General features: G+C 42.6%; 1 protein-coding gene across 1 annotated transcript in view; it reads left to right on the top strand.

The window, feature by feature from the left end:
- KCNIP1 (potassium voltage-gated channel interacting protein 1) overlaps window positions 1-15,407 on the top strand; it is a 1,655,018-nt gene that overhangs the window by 1,461,239 nt on the left and 178,372 nt on the right. The gene's annotated exons all lie outside the window — the stretch shown is intronic.

The following is a 15,407-nucleotide window of genomic DNA, read 5'->3' on the forward strand; positions in this document are numbered from 1 at the left end:
TGTATTTGAACAAATCAGAGGGAACATTTTGTGCTACAAGACTATTCAGTTACTCTGGTTCCTAGGAATACCAGGTTTCCGCCCACCCCGGTCCTTATGTGATGGTTGGTGGTTGGGCAGCAGATAGCAAGGGAATGGCATCCCCTCGCAAAGAATCACTTAAATTGAATATGTATTGTGGGTCTCTATGAAGTGGCAGGGCCCCCCCATTCCACCCTGGCGATGTGGTCATATGAGTAATTCTTATGGCATGGTTTCACCAAGGTGAAAGGCAACAAAATGAGAGTAGAGGATTGGCTATGGTCAATATTTATTTTTTCCCTTTGTCATGGACAGAAGATGGTATCTTGGCTGCCTGCTCAATTTGTTTAGTCTAATAGGGTTAGCAATACATTTCGTGCTAGTGGCACATAAGTGCTAATGACGCCAAAATGTAGAGTAATGTTGGCTTGAAGCACAAAATTGTGGTTCTTGAATGTTTGAATGAATGGAAGATTTGCTAAAATTCTTAAGAGAATTACGCAACCTATACTATCAAGCTCATGTTTCTACTAAATTCCGAGGATTAACATACCTAATTTTGTCCTCTGGCTCTCTTGCACGGAAGGCAGGTATATGCAAAAGCCCTCTCCTCACTGTGTTCTTAGATCCTCAAAGAGCACTGGTGAGGTATGTAACCAATTCCAGTCTTAGTACAAGCGGCTCTTGGCTGAAGCCATATTATGTGATGTACAGAATATTTCTATAAATACTTTGTAAAAGTTAATGTGATCGGCATCCCTGATATGCTGACTTAGGGTGCAATTTTTACTCCCATACCAATCTTGTACTAACATTTTAAGGGCGTGAGGGTTAGGTTTACAAATTTGCTTGTTTGCACAGTGTGTCTGAATTTAAGTGCTTAAAAAATGTGCCACAGTAGTCTCCTCTGGGTGGTGAGTGTAAACATAGCGGAGACTTCTAAAGTATACACAGTGCGGAAAACGTTTAATCAGACAGTTTCAGCTTCCCCTTAATTCCGCGCTTGTTGAAATTCAAAGCCCTTCATCCTGGTTTCACACCTCCCTGCATAACAAGAAACACTGGTATATATATATATATATATATATATATATATATATATATATATATATATATATATATATATATATATGCAAAAAAAGAAGCAGAGAACTCTGGGTAGTTCTCAAGTTTACGTGGAAAGCAGCTCCAGTATAGACAACATCAGCAACACTCTAAATTTGCTCACCTCAAATGTCTGCTTTTCTATCAAAGTCTTCAAGCATAGGATTAGCACAGTGCCCTCCACGCCGAGATAGAAAGGGACAAAGTCTTTTGCCATTTCCACAGGCAAGTCTTTAAACATAGGATTAGCACAGTGCTAATATATATTAGAACACTTACTGTCGGTCGCTAGTAGGTAGTTATAGTTAGGATCTAGTTTCCAAAGGAAACATTTTTTGTTACTTACCCATAACTTTGGCGTAGTTTGTCCAATCGTCATGAGATTTCCCCCCCCCCCCCAAAAAAGTGTCAAATTAGGTTTTGTAGGTTCTGTATGTCATGGAAAGTTTTGGGGTGATCCATCCAGTGGAGACTAAGAAATAGGGGCTTGGGCCCCTATTTCTTAATAAGGGTGCGTTTGTACTGTTAATTCCCATAAAATGCGTTGTCGAACCTACACCCCGAACTGCTGGACAGAATTACTCCAAATTTGGCAGAAAGGAAATGTTGTTACACAGATTGAGCTTTTTGTTATTTGATGCAAATCCATTCAGTAGTTCTTGAGAAATAAAACCGAACTATGATGTTTCCCGTCACAGATATTTTGCGGCAATTCCGCAGCGGTCGCAGTTATTTCAAGGCGACATTGGGGTAAATCGTAAGTGCATGTGCCAAAAGGTATGCTGTGATTGGCTAGGCTCAAACTGAACAGAAAGTAAGGGGCCACCATCATATCAATCAGGAATGATTCCTGGGGCTGAACATTTCTGTGAAAGATAACTAGGCTTTCCTGTTTTCAGTTTCTATTTTTGGTAAATTCTGGTGGAGTGTTTTCAGTGTTTTCCTGTGATTTTAATACCTAAAAAAAACAGTGCTTTTCAGTGGTTACTCATTTTCGGGCCATAATAAACAACTGAAACAGTGTTTTACCGTTGTTTATGGAACTCTTTGCTTTTATAATTGCTTGCTTTCTTAATTGATGCATGATATATAGACAGTCTATGTACAGTGTATATAAGGTCCAAATACATTTTTACAAGTCAAATTTATTGTATTACACCATACAATATTTCTTCAGTGAATCGTTGGTCATTCGCGCTCTCTCTTTCTTTCCCATGTACACTTCTATTTGTGAAAAGGCCCTCTTGACATTGGCACTTGAGACTGGCAGCACCAAAACTGCCAGTACACAATTTGCCAACTCTGGCCACTGACGTAGCTTTCCATGCCAATACTGGTGCACCTCAAGGTTGACATTCTCTGGGACAGGTTCTGCAAGATATGCTTTGAACCGGGTGAGTATGCCCTCAGAGGTGTTAAAGCGGTCAAAAATGAAGCTGTACTTTTCAAAGTCTGGAGAAAATTCCGCTTTATGTAAGGGATCTAACACTTGTGCAGAGTTCCAAAGTGAGGCTTCATTGAATTCAAATGCCATGGTTGGTGAAGGGACATGTCTATGCATCATAGCTAGCTGTTTCTCATGCATTGTAAAAAAAAAAAATCCTGAAATGGTCCTCAACACTTCTTTGCTTACCAAGTGGCAAGCATTCTAACATGTTGCAGTGCCAAAGTCACCAAAAGTGTTGCCTAGCCTACTCTTGAGGAGATGTTTGACATCTACACCAATTATGCTGAGCACTTCGTAGACAAAGGTGTTCTCTGACTCGAGTTGTTTTATCATGTCCACTACAGCAGTCATGTTTTCCTGTAAAAATCTAAGGATGCAGTACAGTGTACTTTTTTTGACATCACTATCAATATGCACCCGGAGATCCTCACATTTCTTGCCTTTTGCATCCTCACTAAGCAAAAATTCAGTAAACGGTCACCACATATATAATATTGCATTCACGGCCTCTAGGACTGAGAACCACCGACTAAATGACACAGTTGGAATGACTCTTTCTTTGCTGCCACACAAAACACAAAATGAGAAATATTTGCGTTTTATTTCCAGCACAAAACAAAACAGTGCGCCTGAATGGACTACAAAATAAATAGCATTCTTCATTAGCTCAAAAGATTGTAAAGATGCTTTCAGCATACAATCTAGCAAGTGGCAAGGATCTCTCACAGAGAAACACTTCAGCTCAGGTATTGCTTTTGACAGGTCATCACATAACGTTTTCATATACGTAGCTGAATTGCTACAAATACAAACAATATCACTCCAATCTTTGTTAAACTTGGTAAGAACTCTTTGCAGCAGCATTCCAAGTGACACTGCATTGCATGTTTCCAGTACATCTAGATCTGCCATGATGGTACGTCTGTACCATCCATTTTTGCATCACAAAATGTGATTAGCATTGCCACTGCTGGGTTTCCACGCATCTCTGGAGTTTCATCAATGTTAACAGAGATCTTTACATCACCTTGGAGTAACTCTGAAATATGTTCAATATCTGCAAGGAACACCCCTGGTAGGTATTTCTCAAACATCTGTGTTGCTTTTGGTAATGTTTTGCATGCTGGTGCACTCTTGCGGAACAGATTCCCAATTGGTCCATCGGCTTGGTGTAAGCTGGTTCCAGATTGCACTAGGGCACATACAAATTCATGTGCCACATCCTTTTCCTCACGTTTTCTTTTGAAGCCTGTCATTGCCTCAGCAAGAGACATCTGGCATAGGCTGTCACTATTAGGTGGCTCTTTCAATTTCAAGTGGGTCTTGGTGACAAGATATTCAGCAATTCGGCTTGCAGTCTTTCGAGTTACTATTGGGACAGTCACTCTGCAAAACCTGCAGATTAACATATTTTGTCCACGCACTTCTTCAACCATGAAATCTTTGTTTTCCAGCACCTAATCTTCTGCCGTCTTTATTTTGCGGGTCATGTTTTTCTGTGCAAACTAGATCAATACAAAAAAACCACTTAGAAACCGGTTGTATACTGTTGAGGAAATAATGAGAAAGACAACATTTTCGTGGTCCGGTGACTGGTGTGCACACAGGGAAGAGCGCACTTGTGTGGCAGTTCTCATAGTTCTTTTTAGAATCAATGTGTTGTCATTTGAAGAAAGTGAGCATGATGGCACGGCTCTGAATAAAGCTAGGCTGGTTTTCACTGCTGTTTTTTTCCCCACAGAGATTTATATAGTGCTAACTCGACCACTCGACCTGAAGGTATTGAAGCACTTCAAATGAGCACCTGTTGTGTTACACAAGGGCACATTCATTTTTGTATGGGACGGGTAGATTATGTGATTTGCCAAAAATCACAGGATGTTGAGAGTCATTGCCGAAACTCGAACCTCGCTAGATGTGAGGTTGACTGCCCTAACCATTAGACTACATCCTCTCCTGCTGTTATTGTCAAGGTTAATGGGAGAGTCTATGATTTAAGTGTTTGAATTTGTGAAGTTGAAATCTTGCCAATTTGCCTAACAATGCCACTGTTTTGGTCATGATGGTTATGCTGCTTATTGCTCTTCTGTTTTCCACTTCCCACTTCCATCCTGCATGCTGATAAGCTTAATTACAAACTCTGCATTTGAAATTACTCTGTTAGTGCGGCACAGGGCAGCATTTGGCCGGAACCCTGAAATACACCACCCTGCTGATGGGCTGAGCTTCTCTACCCCACGTTAGCCAGTCAGGGGGCCCCTGCTCACGGGCCACATCAAGTGTTTCAAGGACATTTTAAAAACTACGCAAAACACTTGAGCGTGCAGCTGCTTTCCCCAGTGCTCACCTCCCCAGTCAGCCAATATTTTATGAATTTCCTGCCTTATTAAAACATTGCAGGGGCTCTACGAATGGGTGCAATAACAACAAAGCCTTGTTACGTGCATTGTCATTTTATCGATTTGTGAATTAATCGGGTGCGGCCTCAGGCAGACAAGAGGCAGGCCACAACAGCTCCTCTCCCCCACGAGGCTGCATAATACTAATGTAGGATACAATTCAAACAATCCACTGAGTACTCACCTTTTCTGTAATTGCTCATTTTGCTCAGTATAGAAACACGTACTTTCCCAACAAATAGTTCCCTCTAATTTCACACACTGCTTGTGTTGCGTGTTCACTCACTCATGCTCGGTGGACATGCCAAATATGTTATACCATTGGTGGAGCCGAAGGCACACATATAGAGGCACCAGAAAATGGTTAAGGTTAATTAAAAAAAAGTAAAAAAATTTTTTAAGAAGAAGGTAATACATTCTGTCAGCTCAGTATTCTTCACAGAAGTCCAATTTCTTCGCCCTAGTAACCTCGGAACATGCCATCCAACAACAAAGCCTTAAGTTGTTACCTACATGGCCATTTTAAAGACCTGGGAACTAATTGGGTGCGCCGCAGGCAGACAAACGGTAGACCACAAAAGCTTCTCTACCCACGTTAGCCAGGCAGGGGGCCCTTGCTCACAGGCCGCATTAAGCGTTTCAAGGACATTTTAAAAACTATGCAAAACACTTGAGCGTGCCGCTGCTTTCCCCGGTGCCCACCCCCTCTGTCGCCCAATAATTTCCTGCCTACTTAAAAGACTGCAGGGGCTCTACGAAGGGATGCAAGAACAACTGCACCACATAAATTACAGATGGCAAGCGCTTTATAGAACTAAACTTGCAGTTTGAAATTGAACTGACTGTACTTTATGACCAATGGTCGAAGGACACAGGAACCTGAATAAGCGAAGGCGACAGGGCTATTATACTGCCCAACACTCCCAACATTTACCTTGGATGTTTCAAAATAGGCCTTGTAACACTGGCAGTCGTCATCTGGTTGTCGTCTCGTCCTCCCGGTTCCCTGAAGTGTGGTGAGGTGTGTGGGTCCTGACAAACTCCAGATAGTATTTTCAATGGCACCTGACAAACCATTCTACCATGCCACCAAATGTGTCTCCCCAAATTTAATGGGGGTGACGCACGTTCGGAGCTGCTTCCTTCTCAGGCCTAAATTGCAGTTTGATCTGCAGTGCTTTGGTTCCATCAAGTGGCCAAGTGGTTCAACAACAATGAAAATCAGTGACACTCGGTTTCAACCAGGTCAGCTGATTTTCATCCAGTAGGGTACTGTTGGGCAGAGTCGGTTTTAACTAATTTCCGGATAGCCTAAAGATAACATAAGGAGTTAGGGTGGAGGTACTCTGTCCCCATGTTTGAGAAATGGGGGTGTTAGTGACGCAAGTTATGTGTCCTAAATTTATTTTTTTAATCATGTGCAATATTAGTGACAACACCCCGACCACCAGCATGCCCCCATGTATCATTGCAGTGAGATCAAGACTATTGCGATGCCTTCGTGAATATTGGTGGAAATATAAAAAATATATATATTTGTACATACTCGCCAGTCAGGTCACAGACTCAAGTATGCACTCACAAACTCACTGAGTCACTTATACATCCATTCACATACCCACTCAGATACTCATGCACCCTATCACATACCCATTCAGGTACTCATACACCCACTTGCAGACTCACTCGGAGTGACACACCCATGTATAGACTCACTCAAAGACTTACACACCCATTTAGAGACCAACTCAAAGACCTATGCGCACAGTCTCATACCCACTTAGAGACTCTTACACCCACTCACAGACCCAACTGGGCACTCATACACCCACACAAATATCCACTCAGACACTCACTCACACACCCATACAGTCACTCACACACTCAGTCACAGACCCTTTCAGAGACTTTATACATTCATACACTCAGACACTCACAGACCCACTCAGATATACACGCACCCACTCAAAGACTCACACATCCACTCACAGATCGAGAAGACACTTTCCCTCCCAGTCACAGACCCACTCATACACTCATGCACGCACTCTTTCACTTACCCACTCAGAGACTTATGCTCTCACTCACAGACCCATTGAGACACTCATGCACCCACTCACAGATCCAGACACTCATACACCCACTCACAGACCTATGCACTCATTCACAGAACCATCAGACACTCACCATCCCATAGACCGACTGAGAGACACATGCACCTACTCACAGGCCCACTCACGCACCCACTCGGACATCCACTTAGACACTCATGTATCTACTCACAGATCCAATCAGATCAACTGGGGGACTCATGCAACTAATCACAGACCAATTGAGACACTGATGCACCCACTCATGGATGCACTGAAACAGTCACACAGTTCATTAAAGAACCATTGATAGATGGATGCACCGTCTCACAGATCTACTCAAATATTTACAGTCAATGAGAGACTTACTGATAGTGATGAATGCAGTCACACATTCCACTGAAAGAGTTATACACTGTATTATAGAGATATTGAGGGAGTTATAGATGCTAATGTAGAGTCATTTTGATAGTAATGTGTTTAGTGTGTTGGTTATAATCCATATTGCAGTTATACGTTTTGAATGTGGAGGTGGCTGAAATTCAGTAAAAAAAAAAAATTAGGACGTTATAGTTAGGAATTAGCATTTAAAAAAAAATTAGAAATTCACTGAAAAAAAAGGAAAGGTTAAAGGGATGTTATAGTTAGGCTGACATTTCACTCCTACAAAACCAGAGAAATTCAGCAGTTATTGTTAATTGTGCTAACTATAACTCACCCCTGCAATGCACTGCCTATGACCTCACATACTACATCACTCATAACATGGTTAGCGACATCACTGATGACATCTCAAATGACATCACTGACGACATCATCCAGATAAACAATGATACACCCAATTACACCCCATAAAACATGTCATATACCCACTAAGACTAACAAACCTATTCACAGAACCCATACAAACACTCAGAAATCTCACAACTCATCCATACTGCCAGTAACACACCAACTCACCCTTAGAGCTACTAACAGAAATACTAACTCACATATGCAGCCACTCATGTACCTACTCACTTACCAATACAGCCAGTCACAGACCCAGTCATAGAGACATAGACACACGTACACACCCACTCATACACCCCTACAGCTATTGACAGAGTAAATGAGTTAACCATATACCTACTCACACATCCATACAGTTACTCACACAGCCACTTACTCACCCATGTAATTTCTCACACAGCCACTCAGTTACTTATACATATACTAATACATATATTCACTCACCTATACAGTGACTGAGGGTACCACATACTCTCCCATACATCCTCTCTTACACTCACTCACTCACACATACAACCACTCAAACACCCATTCGCTCACACGTACATCCACTTACACACCCATTAATGCACTGACGGACACTCATGTACCCTGTCACTCTCCCATACAGATACTTATGTATCTTCTCAAACACCCATTCAGCCACTCATGCACCCTATGATTCACTATTTACAACCACTGATAATCCAACTCTGTCAACTATACAGATACTCACACAGCCACTCACGTATTCATACACACACTGCTATACCTATTCGCTCACTTATACAAAAACTCACATACCCACTATCTCTTGTATACAGTCTCTTATATACCCAGTCACTCTTCTATACACCACTTATACACCCACTCACATACCTATACAGGCACTTCCACAGTGAGTTACCTTATTATATATGTTTAACTCTCATTAACTTTTAGAAAATACTCACAATCACTGGATAATGTAATCAGTGATGTCATTTCAGATGTCATGAGTGATGTAACTGAACATGTCATGAGTGATGTAATATGTGAGGTCATAAGCAGTGTACTGTGGGGGGCATGAGTTATAGTTAGCTGAGGCAACTAACTGTTGGTTTTTCAGTGAATGAATATATGAATATATATATATATATATATATATATATATATATATATATATATATATATATATATATATATATATATATGTATATATATATATTAATATTACCTACTGGTGGTCACCAGTAGGTAGTTATAGTTAGGACCTTGTTTCTGTTCAAAAAGTGTTTTTTCTTTTACCAATATCTTTGGTGCCGTTTGACGAATCTTCGCGAAATTTTCCAAACTAATGGTTCACTCAGGTCAGCTTCTGTCTTTAATGTTCCAGGATGATTCATAAGGTGGGGCAGAGAAAAAGGTGGGTCACCAAACACGTTTTCTCCATGTTAATTTCCATAGGAATTTTGGAACAGGCTACAGCCCGAACTGCTGAACGGCTATACACCAAATTTGCCAAAACGGTAGCTCTTGGTTCAGAAAGTGCCCTTTTTTTAAATCGTATAAATCCGTTCAGTAGTTCCTGAGAAATTCAAAAAATAAAAATATCGATATCTGAAGGCCGAGGAGGATTCCCGAACCCTCCTGAGAACGAGCTTCATTCTGATTGGCTGGCACTCCAAACCAGAATGTGTTGCCAGCCATCTTGTGACTCGGTAATCGAGTCACAGGAAAACAGTAACAAAAAGTTTAAAAAACAAGGAAAGGGGGAACCCACAAGGACCCCCAGGGCCAAAAAAAGCATTTTTGTAAAAAAACAAATCGGCCGATTTTACGCTGGGTGCGCAAATCCAACCAATTCTTTTTAAAAAATCGAAGCACAGGCTTGTTTTCTAAAAGCCCAATTAATTAGCGGGGGCCATCACAGCCCTGGGGACAACTACCAGGGCTGTGATGGCCTGCGATTATCTACCTTAGATAATATTATGCGGGGGCTCACAGCCTCCGCAGCCCGTGAACCGCCACCTCCCTGGAGCTTTTTATTTAAAATGTAGGGGGGGCTCCTGCCCCCCCATGCTGCCCCGCGGACCGCAACCTCCCTGGGGCATTTACATTTTTGTGCAGGGGCCTCGCAGGACCCCAAGCCCCAGGGACTACAACCTTCCCGGGTCATTTAATATTTAAGGGAGGAGGGCCCAGAGGGCCCCCCCAAGGCCCAGGGACCACGACCTCCCCGGGGCTCTATGCTTTGAATGCGTGGGGCCCATGGCCCCCTGCAACCCCGGGGACCACCATCTCCCCGGGTCTACAATTAAAAACTCTGTGTGGGGAGGCTGAGCCCCCCACACTACCCCGGGGCACTTATTATTGAAATACAGGGGTCCGTTTCAGGCCCCGGGGACCACCACCTCCCCGGCTGTGCAAATGTAAGGAGGGGGAATGCGCGCCTCCCCTCTTGGAGCCCTAGGATACCTGTTCTTGCTTCCAAGAAGCAAAGCAGAATTGATTTTGGGCAAAGGGAGCTACTTGCAGCAGCTCCCCTTGCCCAAAAGCAATGCCGGCTCCAAGTCATTGCTCCTTCTCCTGTCTGAGCTTATGTAGCATTTTCTTTCTCTCCCTCCTCCTGTCCTACAACTCCTTTGGGGACAGGCCTCCAGCTGAGATGCTGGTCCCTGCCCTGAAGGGAGCTTCTGCTCCATTGGTTCCCCGACCCACAGACAGTCCCAGATTCTCAAGTGAATCCAGCTCCACACCCTCATCTGTCATCACATCCTCCGGGGTCATCTGGGGTCATATTCAATGCAACATGGACTTCTGACCAGGCTCGTAGTGTATTTCACAGACCCATCTTCCTGGTGGTGCTCTTTACAGGAAGCCCAAAATTCTTGCAGAAATCCTTGAGCTTGGCCACTGTGTAACCCTCAAGTTTGGCCAGCTCAAATTCCATTCTTGGAGGTGCAGATGCAGAACCACCAATCAGAGACATGATTTTGAGAAAAATCAAATATAGCAATGAAGGAGAATTGAACATTTTTAAATGTCAAGCAGAGAGAGTAGGAAAAACGATGTAAATGGGATCAGAGAAAATAGATTTGAATTGGTCTAGATGTGGAGAGTAGTGTACACCAAATTTCTTTCATTTTTTTTTTTTTTGTCCTCATACGCCACATCCCACCCCTTCTTTTCTTGTAGCGCCCTTAGGTGGTTTTCAACTCAACTATGAGAGGTTGTTTCCTACTGCTTATACTGCAGGCTTATAGACTTGAGGGAGATGGGAATTACCACAGCCATGCCTGGTGTAGCAAAGCATATAGACTACATTGACCTCCAAGAGCATCAAAAGTGACTTAATCATCGGACCATTTTTCTTCTCACATCGTTGATATCATAGAATTTAGAGCTCCCATTCCCCTCACCCAAAGTGATTTAGAAATAAAGTCCAAAACTGGTGCTTCCTTTTATATTGGCCGGCCATATCCAACTTGGCTATGCCTCTCATAGCTCTGATCCACATTAAGTCTGTCGGAGGCTCTGGCGATACCTACAATTTGCATATTTCTCTTTGAGCAATCAAAATAGCATAAAAAAACTTAGAATTATCATCAAGGCCCTTACCTTGTGTGTCCAATCTGCCCGAGATAATCTATTCAGGGCTTACCTTGATATTTAGCTCCATCATTTTTGATAACGTTATACTTACAGCTGCCCAAAAATCTTGAATCTCCGGGCATGTCACAAACATGTGAATATCGTCTTCATTTGGGCTTTTGCATTTAGGGCATAGCACCGTGCCCCCATCCTTAAATTTAGCGAGCCTCTTTGGGGTCCAATATGCCCTGTGGAGAGTGAACAAGTAATTCCTCCTTAAATTTGCAGGTTTTATCACTTTGTAAAGAATCAACATATCTACTTGCCATTGTTCTTCTGTAGCAATCCTCGGCAAGCACTCTCCCCACAGGACCTCCGGTAGTTGAAAAGGGCCATCCTCCATTTCGACTATTGCCCAGTACCATGTTGCCACTTCTTTCTTTATCTGTGTGTTTGAAACCAGCTTCTCTTCAAACTCGTTGTGACGTCCAATTAACTTTTCTTTTCCTACCGCCCAGCTTTGTATCTGAAGATACTTAAATTTTGCAAAGTTACGACCCCAAAGTTCCTCGCAGACCGGCCACGGTAACAAAACTCCTTTGCAGAACAGCTCGCCCCAAATCTGTGGGCCTTCTGTTCTTAATGCCTTTGCTAATGCATCCTCCGTACAACTTGGACCCCCCGGAGCCTCCCAGATTGGCGCAGCCGCACTAAAGTATGGGATTTTTGTCACTCGCCTGGTACGGTACCACACCGTAGCTAAATCTCTTAAGACCTTCAGTCTTACTTTTTTAAAGTACTTTGGATCTGCGAATTTATACAAAAAACCCCGCGAGTGGCACTTTTCTACTTTCAACATGGCAGCAAAGAGGTCCCCTATCGCTAAATTATTGGGGTTTCCGAGGAGCATTCTACAATTTTTAAGCAGAAAAGCCCAAGAATAAATTTGAAAATCTGGAGCTGCTAGACCTCCCTTAGCATATTTTCTCCAAATTTTTTTCCAAGATAGCCTTGACCCCTTGGCACCCCAGATAAATGAACCGATTTCACTCTGTAACTTAACTAATCCCTCTTTCTCAAACATGAGAGGAATAGAATCAAATAAAAAGGTCAATTTAGGAAGCACCGTCATCTTAACAAAATTGCGGAGATGTCTTTCCTTGTTTTGGCCAGATTTACCATTGCTAATTGTTTTATGTCTTGAATGACTTGTATCCCCAGGTATCTAATCTGTTTTTTTGAGATTCCAGGCTCCACAGCCATATTCCAAGCCATAATTTCAGTTTTACCAGAGTTTAGTCGATATCCTGAAACTTCTCCAAACTTCTTTGTAATGTTTTCTATTTCGACCAGTGATTTTGTCAAGTTCGATGTTAATATTACAATATCGTCCGCATATAAACCTATCTTTCTTGACCAGCCCTGAAACGTGAAAGCGGGGATATTCTCTGTCTCTCTTATTTTGCAGGCCAACGGTTCGATATAAAGGTCAAATAAGAGCGGGGAAAGAGGGCATCCCTGCCTGGTTCCTTGCATGATCCTGATAGATTTTGTAAGAACTCCATTAATCAGTACCTTGGAATTCGTCGTGTGATATAGTCCTGACACAATTTGCAGAAAGTTTTCCCCTATCTGAAGATGTTCTATTAGAATTTTCAAAAACTCCCAATTTACACGATCAAAAGCTTTAGCAGCATCTAAAGCAACCACCGCCAGAGGGAACTTCTGCTCGACAGCAACATCTATACTACCTATCAGGGAAAACGTTAGTTTATTTAAGTGTCTACCTTTTACAAACCCTTTTTGGTCTTCGTGAATAAAGTACGGAATCACTTTACCCAGCCTATCAGCCAAGATCTTGGCAAACAGCTTATAATCACAGTTTAGGAGTGAGATAGGTCTATATGAATCCATATATTTCGTAGACTTGCCCGGTTTAGGTATAACGATTATGTTTGCCTGGTCCCATGATGCAGGAATCTCCATTCTTTCAGAAAACACCTTAGTTAGTAATGGTGCCAACCCCTGCATTAGACTCTTATAGACTTCTACAGGAAGACCATCGGGGGCAGGAGCTTTGCCTTTTTTTGCCTGCCTAATTCCTTCCTCTACCTCTTCCTGCCTGATCTCTCTATTCAGAACTCTTCGGTGTTCTTCCGTAGAGGGCTTTAGAACTCTGACCCACTCCTCTATCTTCTGCCTGTCCGGATGCAAATCCTCACTATACACTTCCTCGAAGTGATTATAAAATGCTGTCACTATCTCATTTGTGTTTGAGGCTACTTTTTCTTCTACACCAACCTTGATCTCTTTTATCATATTTCTGACCCAGTCTTTCCTAACCTTCCAAGCTAACAGTTTGCCTGTGTTTTCCCCGTATTCAAAGTGATCCTAGAAGCCTCCCATCTCTCCTTCACCCTTTTATTAATCACGGCAGTGAGTTGTTCCTTTAACCCTTCCAACTCTTGAAGAATCTCCTCCTTAGGAGCTACCCCCAAATTTACAATAATGGTTTCATACTTTCGAATTTCCTGTTCCAAACTCAGCACTTCCTGGTAATATATTCTCCTTCTGTTAGCCCCCAAGGTTCCCAGTCGCCCCCGGAGAAAAGCCTTAGTAGCCTCCCATACAATGTCCAATCTGGTTGATCCTAAATTTTGTTCAATAAAGACCTCAAGCTCCTGTTGAAGGGACTGCATTGCTTCCTGATCATACAGAACTGTGTGATCTAATCTCCAGACTGAATCCATGTCGCATCTCCCAACTTCCAGTTCTAAGAAGACCGCTGAGTGATCGGACAGATGAACCCCTACATGTACAACCTCTTTCACTTTATCCGTTATTCTTGCATCTAATAGAAAAAAATCTATTCTGGATCTATGACTGTATTTTTTATTGTAATATGTGTATCCAAGCCCAGTCCCGGCCAACTTCCTCCAAATGTCGCATAACCCAAACTGCTCTATTAAATTTTTAACACTGGACGCCATTTTGCAATTTCCCAAGGCTCTACTAGTCGCAGATCTATCAAGCTTGGCATCCAGTACTGTGTTAAAGTCCCCTGCAAGAACTACGTAACCTGACAGCCCTGTCATCTCTTTTGTTAGTTCTACCAAGGGGGTGACATCGTCCTGGTTAGGGCCATAATATCCAATAATATTATATAATGATCCCGCTATCTTTAGAGTCACAATCAACCACTGGCCTTTCTCATCCGCAGTGCTACTCTCTACCTGGCAATCTAGCCCATTTCTAATTATCAGAAGTATTCCTCTAGTAACCCTTGTTTGTGGTGAACTATAAAAGTGCCTTATCCACCGAAGTTGACCCATAAATTGTTTGCACTCTTCCTCTGTTAAATGAGTCTCTTGAAGGATCATTGTTTGTTGAAGTATCTCTTAAGTACCTCAAAATCCTGTCTCTTCTCGCTTTTACCCTTAGACCATTAACATTCCATGACATCCATCTCACCATCTGTGTTTTTCCCCTCATACTCTTACCCTCCACCATCATATATTACTTTTGAGCTTTTTAACCTCAAGGTGGTCAATAGCACATGAGAACATTTTTGTTTTTCACCCCCCTTCTACCTATCCCACCCCCCCCCCCACACCTGTGTCCTAACTGTCCCCCCCTCCGCGCCCCCCCCCCTCCCCGGGAGAACCCTTCCAGATTCCTAAGGCCCAAAGCCTAGGCCCTTTGAGTGCCGGTCACCAGCGGACGTGCTACCCAAACTTCTATAAATAACCCTTTTTTAAATTTTTTTTATGATTTATACTGATTGCGCAACCCGTGATTTCATCCTACATCAATTAACTATGCACCACCACCCTGACAGTGCTCCAGGAAGCTATCCACGTCTTCCACAAATCTAAAGGAATACATTTTATTATTCCACATAACTTTTAAGAAAGCTGGGAATTTTAACTGCACCGTCGCCCCCAATTTCCTTAGAGGCTCAATTCGCTTCCCCAGCTCCCACTGCCTATTTGTGGTAACTAC

The sequence above is a fragment of the Lissotriton vulgaris genome, chromosome 7 (genome assembly GCF_964263255.1).
Source record: "Lissotriton vulgaris chromosome 7, aLisVul1.2, whole genome shotgun sequence".
Classification (NCBI taxonomy): Eukaryota; Metazoa; Chordata; class Amphibia; order Caudata; family Salamandridae; genus Lissotriton; species Lissotriton vulgaris.